Genomic DNA, 9,896 nt, shown 5'->3' with positions numbered 1-9,896 from the left:
GTGAGGAATTCAACAGAGAGTGTTTAATCTCTTTCTTTCTCTCTCTCTCTCTCTCTCTTGCTCCAGTATGTCTGCAGTTGGTGGCATGACCAAAGATATTGAGTAAGCATGCCCATGCTCATTTTACATTTCGGACACATTGGAGATGCTCCCACTTTAAATTTAGTGAGGTGGTCTGGGGACTACTGGATCCTGTGGAGAATCGTCAATTGCAGGGCGTGAGTCCTGTTACAAATGGAGATCCTTCTTGCATTTTCCCAGATATCCCCCATATTTCAGAAGAGATCTCAACATGCAACTCCCTCTCCCATATATTACAGAGCTGTTCGGTCTCTTCCAAAGGATGGTCTCCCAACAGATAATAAGCGTTACTAACAGGTATTGTACCTTCAGCACTCAATACCCTCTTCTCCATGTTGGACCTATTAGAATAGTTAGAAGTACAATACCTTTTTGAATGAAATTTCTAATTTGGAAGAAATGAAGGAAATCTCCACTGGGCAATTCATATTTCTGAGCCAACTGGTCAAAGGACATCAATATGTCCCTTCAAATAAATCAACCAGGCAAGACACACCCTTTAGCTTCCCATACTTTAAACCCAGAATTCATCACCCCTGGCTGAAAACCTGGCATAGCAACTATGGCATAGCAACTATGGATGTCAAAAATGATGTTTTGGCATTATTGCCCTTACCCTAACGCATTGACAGTATTGATGACTACTGGGCTATGGCAATATTCCTTAACTGTTTTCATTTTGTCGACGAACAGCAGGTTAATAAGGGGGCATCTTGCCTCAGATGCTTCAATGTCCAACCAAAGTCCAACATTCAGGAGTGAAATGGAAGCACCGTCCTCTGGGGCCTTCCCTTTTTTAAGAATGAGAGAGATGTTCACCTCTTAGAGATGATAGCAGGAGGCCACAACTATGTAAGTCATTAAACATACTAAGCATTGTCCCTGACAATATACTCACAAATTCCATATAGAGCTCACTAGGGAGCTCATTAGAATCTAGTGCCTTTCCATTCTGGGACAGCCTCACACCCTCCTGCACCTCTTGGTCTGACAATGGGGCATTGAGGAGAGATTCTTGTTCAGGATCACTCCTGGAAGGCCCAAATTCATAAAAGAAGACTCCATCCTGACCCGCCCACTCTCAGCGCTTTCAGATTGGTATAATTCAGAGAAAATTTTCCGAAATGCTGCATTAATCCTTTTAGAATCGTAGGTTAAATTTCCAGTGTCCTCTCTGATCGAGGTAATGGCTTGGAGGACACTCTTTTTCCTAGCAAGGTATGCTCGGTACTTGCCCGGCTTATCCCCATGCTCAAGCAGCCTTTAACTTGCGAATGTAAATTCCCTCTTGGCTGTCCATGTGAGCATGGAGTTCAGCATGGATGGAAGTGCTGTGATCCTCTGCAATTTTACCAGCGAGGTCTTGTCAAAGTATGCCTTTTCAGCTACTTTCAAATGCGTCTCAATCAAGCATTGTTGCTCACTTGTCTGCTGCTTCTTACTGGCTGAATAGGAAATAACCAACTCTCCAGCATAGGCTTTAGATGCTTCACAAGGAATGGATGGGCTACTGGCTGAGCCTGAATTAATATCTTAAAAAGCCCTGAACTCAGTAGAAATAAATTTAATAAACTTGCTATCCTTGAGGATAAAGGGTCCAGTCACCAGTGACTCGAGCCTACCACAGTATTCTTACTCTTAGTCATTAAAAACACGGGGGCGTGATCGGAAATAGTGACATTGCCAAATATACATGACACCACCAAGTGCTGCAGGGGTCAGAAAACAAACAGGATACATGTGCTGCAGGGGTCAGAAAACAAACAATGCTGGTATGGCATTTATTGGGTTTGAAAAGATCGTGAAGTCTCTGCCAGTAGGGTTAAAGTGCCCCAAACATTCGACAACCCCAATTCAGCACACAAATCCCTCAATCGTTTAGATCACAAAGAAGAGACTGGCAGACTTTTGAGCAATCTGTCTACCGTAGAGTCTATGAGACAATCGAAATCCCTTCCTCTGATAACATGTTGAGATGCAAGTTTAGCCAGTCTAGAAAGTGTTCTTTTTAAATAAAATGGCCACCCTTCTACTCCTCATATTGACACGGTCGTACCTATTCTGTTGCAGCTTCAAATGCCTTGCCTCATCCAAGTGTGTTTCTTGTAATAAGGCAACATCCATCTTCTCCCTTTTCGTGCTGGAAAGTGCCTCCTTTCTCTTGACAGGCGAATGACTCCCCTTAATATTCCACCTGCGTCACTTAACATAATTTTAGTCATAATCTTCTATAGCACCATTTAGTCTCCAGACAGGAAGAATACGAATTACCAATCGCTGAGCTTTAATGCAAAAGAATTTACAAAACCCGAAAACTACACAGACAAAAATGACTACAGCCTATAAATCTACAAAACTTACAAAAACTACAAATAGCAAAAACAGAAATACAAGCAATTGCCAAAGGCACTGATTGGAGGAATTTACCCCCACTCCACCCCCCCCCCCCCACTCTTCAAAGGGGGAACTTCCACATCCTCCAACTCTATGAACCATCCCAACCGTCCCCCCAACTCCTACCAACTAGGGCCATGCCACATATACCAACAACTTGGTCGAGAAAAACAAAGACCAACCAAGGGCAAGGCTAGTACCATTGACAAGTAAACTAAAAATAAATATGTCACCCATCCCTTAATATAACTGAGACATTAAAGATAAATACTCTCTCCATCCCAGACATCATTTCACACAACTTATTAACTGAAAGGAGACTTGACAAAGTCTTTTTTAAAGAAGAACAAACTCAAACAGCTCTGTCCTGATTAGATTACTTTAGATTACTTACAGTGTGGAAACAGGCCCTTCGGCCCAACAAGTCCACACCGACTTGCCGAAGCACAACCCACTCAGACCCATTCCCCTACATTTACCCCAGCACCTAACACTACGGGCAATTTAGCATGGCCAATTCACCTGACCTGCACATTTTTGGACTGTGGGAGGAAACCGGAGCACCCGGAGGAAACCCACACAGACACGGGGAGAATGTGCAAACTCCACACAGTCAGTCGCCTGAGGCGGGAATTGAACCCAGGTCTCTGTTGCCTCTGTGCCTATTCGGCCATTTGACTGAAGTCAACATGGCCACAAAGTTCTTTGCTTTCTCTGGTGAGTTGAACAAACAGACAGATTCATTATGATTGTTCCAAAGCACTTCTGGATATCTTGAAGCATACTGGACCCCAATCTCTCTCAATCTCCTCTTGACGCCATCGTAAGACTTCATTTCCAGATCACTGCCACTGAGAAGTCTAGATAAAACATAACCCTGGAGCCGCCATATACCAATGCCCTCGGGTCCCTGAGGCTTCCATGACCCTCTGCTGGTCTTTATAATGATGGAACCTTACCAGGGTGAGGGCACTGATCCACACCTGGCTTTCATGCTGTGATCAAGTGGGCTCTTTCATTTGTTATCCGTCCCTTCTCAATATGCCAAAAAATTCCAGGAACCACTACTTGAAGAACTCCACTAGCCACTCACTTTCAGTCCCCTCCATATGCCAACAACGTGCAGGTTCTTTCTTCTGCACCTGCTTTTGAGATTGTCTACCAGATCCAACAGACCATGAACCTGTGTTTCCAGGTCTTCAGTTTGGCCCTTGCAGGAGTCAGTCTCTGCCTCTACCCCTGCAGCTCGGTGCTCGAGTTCATTGGTCCTTTTCCCCAAGTCTTGCAGCATAGCAAATACAGGAGCCAGGTTCTCTTCAATTACTTTCCTGGATCTGCTTCCCCAGATTCACGACATCGTGAGATTTGGCCAGCTCCTCAACCAGGGTCTGCTGAGGAAGCAAGCCTGCTGCTTCAGTGGGCTGGGCTGTGGCCCCGGCTCCGGGACAGCTCCCTCCTTTTCTTGGCATTCTGGAGCAGCAAGGACAAAGGTAAGTCCATTTTTCAGGTTTCTAGCTCCTTTACTGTGTTTTTATTCACAGAAAAATGTGATGGGTTCTAGCTTTCTCAGGTTGGTGATACAGCATGGAACCCAGCAAATGTGGTCCTAAGAGGATGCCACCATCTTGAATTCCCCAAACAATGTTATTTTAATTACCCCAGTTCCAGCTTCTCTGACTCTGGATCTGAATACAGCGAATCCTTGGCTCATCCTATCTGAGAACCGGACCAATGTGAGACTCAGGGACAAACTGCAATGGCTACCTAACATCCTGGAGAGATTTGAAAACTGGCCCTTTGTCCTGGGATCAGACGGATTCATATCAGGGAGACATTACTGAGACGTGGAGATGCGAAACAAGACTAAGTGGATTCTAGGAGTGGTCTGGGAATCTGTTGAGAGCAAAAAAGGAAATTAGACTGAATAACTTGACACAAGCTATTGGATGATGCAGCTTTTCCTTGGGAAAGTTTATTTGGCCAATACTACCGACTCCTCGATCCCTATCACCCCGAATGTTAAACTTCTGAATATTGGCGTTTTCCTGGACCATGGGAGTGGACCAGTGTCATTTTACAATGTGGACACCGTGTCCCATCTCCACACTTTCACCCACACTTTCGCTGAGAGGGTTTTTCCCTTCTTCAATCCAGCATCAAAGAAAAGTGAAAAGAATTCAGTGCCACTGACAACCTGCAAGATTTAAGATCACTCATGGGTCCTGCATTTAATCTTACACCATCTTCATTTCTCTTGCCAGCTACAAACTGATGGAGATATGTCTTCGTTAGCATGAAATGAATACTTTATCTGTTCTGTGATAAAGAAACATCGATGACAACACACTGATCAATGCTGTTGGAAGAGTAAAACACAAACTGTGATGGAGTATAAATGAGAAGAACTACAAATGTTGTAAGTCTGACTCATAGAACATAGAACATAGAACATTTCAGTGCAGTACAGGCCCTTCAGCTCTCGATGTTGCGCCGACCTGTCATACCAATCTGAAGCCCATCTAACCTACACTATTCCATGTACATCCATATGCTTTTCCAATGACGACTTAAATATACTTAAAGTTGGTGAATCTACTACCATTGCAGGCAAAGCATTCCATACCCTTACTACTCTCTGAGTAAAGAAACTACCTCTGACACCTGTCCTATACCTATCACCCCTCGTGCTCACTGTCACCATACTTGGAAAAAGGCTCTCCTTGTCCACTCTATCTAACCCTGTGATTATCTTATATGTCTCTATTAAGTCACCTCTCAACCTTCTTCTCTCTAACAAAAACAGCCTGAAGTCCCTCAGCCTTTCCTCACAAGACCTTCCCTCCATACCAGGCAACATCCTAGTAAATTTCCTCTGCACCTTTTCCAAAGCTTCCACATCCTTCTTATAATGTGGTGACCAGACTGCACACAATACTCCAAGTGCGGCCGCATCAGAGATTTGTATAGCTGTAGCATAACCTCATGGTTCTGGAACTCAATCCCTCTATTAATAAAAGCTAAAACACTGTATACCTTCTTAACAACCCTGTCAACCTGGGTGACAACTTTCAAGGATCCATGTACCTGGACACCGAGATCTCTCTGCTCATCTACACTACCAAGAATCTTACCATTAGTTCAATACTTTGCATTCCGGTTACTCTGACCAAAGTGAATCACCTCACACCTGTCTGCATTAAACTCCATTTCCAACTCTTAGCCCAGCTCTGCAGCTTATCTATGTCTCTCTGTAACCTACAACATCCTTTGTCACTATCCACAACTCCACCAACCTTAGTGTCTTCTGCAAATTTACTAACCCACCCTACTATGCCCTCATCCAGGTTGTTTATAAAAATGGCGAACAGCAGTGGACCCAACACCGACCCTTGCGGTACACCACTGGTAACTGGACTCCAGGATGAACATTTCCCATTAGCCACCACCCTCTGTCTTCTTTCAGCAAGCTAATTACTGATCCAAACTGCTATATCTCCCACAATCCCATTCTTCCGCATTTCGTACAATAGCCTACTGTGGGGAACCTTATCGAATGCTTTGCTGAAATCCATATACACCACATCAACCGATTTACTCTCACCTACCTGTTTGGTCACCTTCTCAAAGAACTCAATCAGGTTTGTGAGGCACGACCTACCCTTCAAAAAACCGTGCTGACTATCCCTACTCAAATTATTTTTTTCTAGATGATTATAAATCCTATCTCTTATAACTTTTTCCAACACTTTACCAACAACTGAAGTAAGGTTCATTGGTCTATCATTTCCTGGGTTGTCTCTACTCCCCTTCTTGAACAGGGAAACCACATTTGCTATCCTTCAACCTTCTGGCACTATTCCTGTACACAATGACAATTTAAAGATCAATGCCAAAGGCTCGGCAATCTCCTGCCTGGCTTCCCAGAGGATCCTAGGATAAATCCCATCCGGGAAGAAAGTGAGGTCTGCAGATGCTGGAGATCAAAGTTGAAACTTTATTGCTGGAACAGCACAGCAGGTCAGGCAGCATCCAGGGAACAGGAGATTCGACGTTTCGGGCACAGGCCCTTCTTCAGGAATGCATTCCTGAAGAAGGGCCTGTGCCCGAAACGTCGAATCTCCTGTTCCCTGGATGCTGCCTGACCTGCTGTGCTGTTCCAGCAATAAAGTTTCAACTTAAATCCCATCCGGCCCCGGGGACTTATCTATTTTCACATGTGCAGGATTTCTACTACCTCTTCCTTGTGAACCTCAATCCCACCTAGTCTAGTAGCCTGTATCTCAGTATTCTCCATGACAACATTGTCATTTTCCAGAGTGAATACTGTCAAAAAATATTCATTAAGTGCTTCTCCTATCTTCTCTGACTCCACACACAACTTCCCACTACTATCCTTGATTGGCCCTAATCTTACTCTCGTCATTCTTTTATTCCTTAAATACCTATAGAAAGCCTGAGGGCTTACCCTGATCCTATCCACCAACAACTTCTCTTGTCTCCTCCTGGCTCTTCTGAGCTCTCTCTTTAGGTCTTTCCTGGCGACCTTGTAACCCTCAAACGCCCTAACTGAGCCTTCACATCTCATCCTAACATAAGCCTTCTTTTTCCTCTTGACCAGACATTCCACTTCCTTTGTAAACCACGGCTCCTGTGCTCTATAGCTTCCTCCCTGCCTGACAGGTACATACTTATCTAGGACACACAGGAGCTTTTCCTTGAATAAGCCCCACATTTCTAATGTGCCCATCCCCTGCAGTTTCCTTCCCCATCCTATGCTTCCTAAATCTTGCCTAATTGCATCGTAATTGCCTTTCCCCCAGCTGTAACTCTTGCCCAGTGGTATACACCTATCCCCTTCTATCACTAAAGTAAACATAACAGAATTGTGATCACTATCACCAAAGTGCTCACCTACTTCCAAGTCTAACACCTGGCTGGCCTCATCACCCAGTACCAAATCTAATGTGGCTTTGCCCCTTGTTGGCCCATCTACATACTGCGTCAGGAAGCCCTCCTGCACACACTGGACAAAAACTGACCCATCTATAGTACTCGTATTATAGTGCTTCCAGTCAATATTTGGAAAGTTGATGTCCACCATGACAATTACCCTGTCTCTCTCACCCCTATGGAGAATCATCTTTGCTATCCTTTCCTCTACATCTCTGGAACTATTCGGAGGCTATAGAAAACTCCCAACAGGGTGACCTCTCCTTTCCTGTTTCTAACCTTAGCCCATACTACCTCAGTTGACGAGTCACCAAACATCCTTTCTGTAACTGTAATACTGTTCTTGACCAACAATGCCACACACACCCCTCTTTTACCATCTTCTCTGTTCTTACTGAAACATCTAAATTCTAGAACCTGCAACAACCATTCCTGTCCCTGCTTTCAAAAGTAGAAGTTGCTGGAAAAGCTCTGCAGGTTTGGTAGCATTTGTGAAGATAAATCAAACTTAACATTTTGGGAAAGATGCTGCCAGACCTGCTGCATTTTTTTTTCCAGCAACTTGTTTGTTTGTTTATGAAACATGATGTGTTGTATGCAAAGCCAGCTCTCAGAGACACTTCAAAACATTGCAAGTAATGGGAGCATAGTTATTGTGTGTCAATGGTCTAATGCTTGGGCTGCTTGGTGTTACATCCTCTCCACCTGGATCTTACATGAAACGTGGTAGTTAAAATCAAGGCACAAGCTCAAAGTTGCAACTGATTGCAGACCAGGAGAGGTAATTGATTTTGATAAGTCAGCAGGTAAAATAACAGATTAACTTAGGAAAGGAATGTAAATAGTTAGAACTTGGACAAATTCAATTCAATGCACAGACAGGGGGAGATGTGGGAATCACGGGGTAGGGTTACTTTTGTTGCCCATTCTCACTAACTTTAGGGAAGATGGAAGAAAGTAGGTTGTTTGAGCTGGTGCAATCCTTGGCATATGGGGACATGCACAGTGTTGATTACAAGATTTTGATGCAGTGACATTGATGAAATGACAATATAGTTCAAAATCAGAATGATACTTGTTCTTGAGGGCAACTTGTGAGTTCCTTTACATCTGCTCCCCTTGCATTTCTAGGTGGAAGTGGTGACAGATTTCAAAGGTGCCACTATTAAGATAACCAAGGAGAACCTACAAATACATTATGCTTTCCATGTCATTCACTTCATTCTGTACACAGAAGTCACAGAGCCATACAGAATGGAAACAGATCCTTTAACCCATTTTATCCATGCCGACCATCCATCCCAGCCTGACCTCGTCCATCTGCCAAGATTTGTCCCTCGAATCACTTCCTGTTCATACAACCCACCCAGATGCCTTTAAATGTTGTAATTATACTTGCCTCCAGAACTTCCTCAGGCAGTTCATTTCAAACATGTACTGCCCTTTGTGTGTTATCCCTCATGCAATTTTATAATCTTTCTGCTCTCACTTGAAACCTCTGCCTTCTAATTTTGGACTCCCCCACCTTACGAAGAAGAGATTGGTTCATGACCTTATCCATGCCCCTTATGATTTTATAAACCTCTAGCTCTGCAGCACCAGACTGAGAAACTAATCACTGATTCAAATGGGTTTTGGGCATTTATGAATAATCCTCCCTGTCATCATCTCTGAGTTTCCTTACTCACCAGAGATGTGGGGCTTCACGGGATTTCCCAGAGTGGAAGATCTTGTTTATACACTGCATGGTTTTGTGCAAGGGAGGTCTTGCCTCACTAACTTCATTGTGCAACTTGAGGAGGTGACAAAGATGATTGATGAGGAAAAAGTGGTTGGTGTTATCTCCATCATAGGCTTCTGCAAAGCCTTTGACAAGGGCGCCATGTGACTGGTGTGAAAGGTGAAGTCTCATGTTATCAGAGGTGAATTGGCAAGATCAATACAGAATTGTTTTAGTCACAGGAGATGGAGAGGAGCAGTGGAAGGATGCATTTCAGAATGGAATGTTGTAACAAATGGTTCCAGAGGGATCAGGGCTGGGATCTCTGCTGTTTGTGGCCTACATAAATGATTTGGAGGAAAACGTGGCTACTCTAATTAGTAAGTCTGCAGACGTAACAAAGATTGGTGCTGTTTGCAGATAGTGAGGAGGATTGTCCGAAGATATAACAGAATATAAATCACATGGAGGCATGGGCAGACCAATGGCAGATTTAGTCTTGGAAGGTTAGGTCTAGGTCGGAAGTACAGTGAAAGAACCTGAGGAGGACCGATATGCAGAGGTATTTGGGTGTGCATGGCCACAGATCACTTAAGGTTGCAGAACAAGTAGATACAAGTAGCCACGAAATGACACGACCAGCTATCCCTAGTAGCCACACACGCAGACGACAAGCAACATGAATTTGACTGGGACAACACTACCATTATAGGGCAAGCGAAACAAAGAACAGCCAGGGAATTCCTTGAAG

The sequence above is a fragment of the Chiloscyllium plagiosum genome, unplaced genomic scaffold (genome assembly GCF_037043375.1).
Source record: "Chiloscyllium plagiosum isolate Xiang-an unplaced genomic scaffold, Cpla_swu_hap1 HiC_scaffold_35, whole genome shotgun sequence".
NCBI classification, from domain to species: domain Eukaryota; kingdom Metazoa; phylum Chordata; class Chondrichthyes; order Orectolobiformes; family Hemiscylliidae; genus Chiloscyllium; species Chiloscyllium plagiosum.
Note: the sequence above shows the minus strand (reverse complement) of the source record.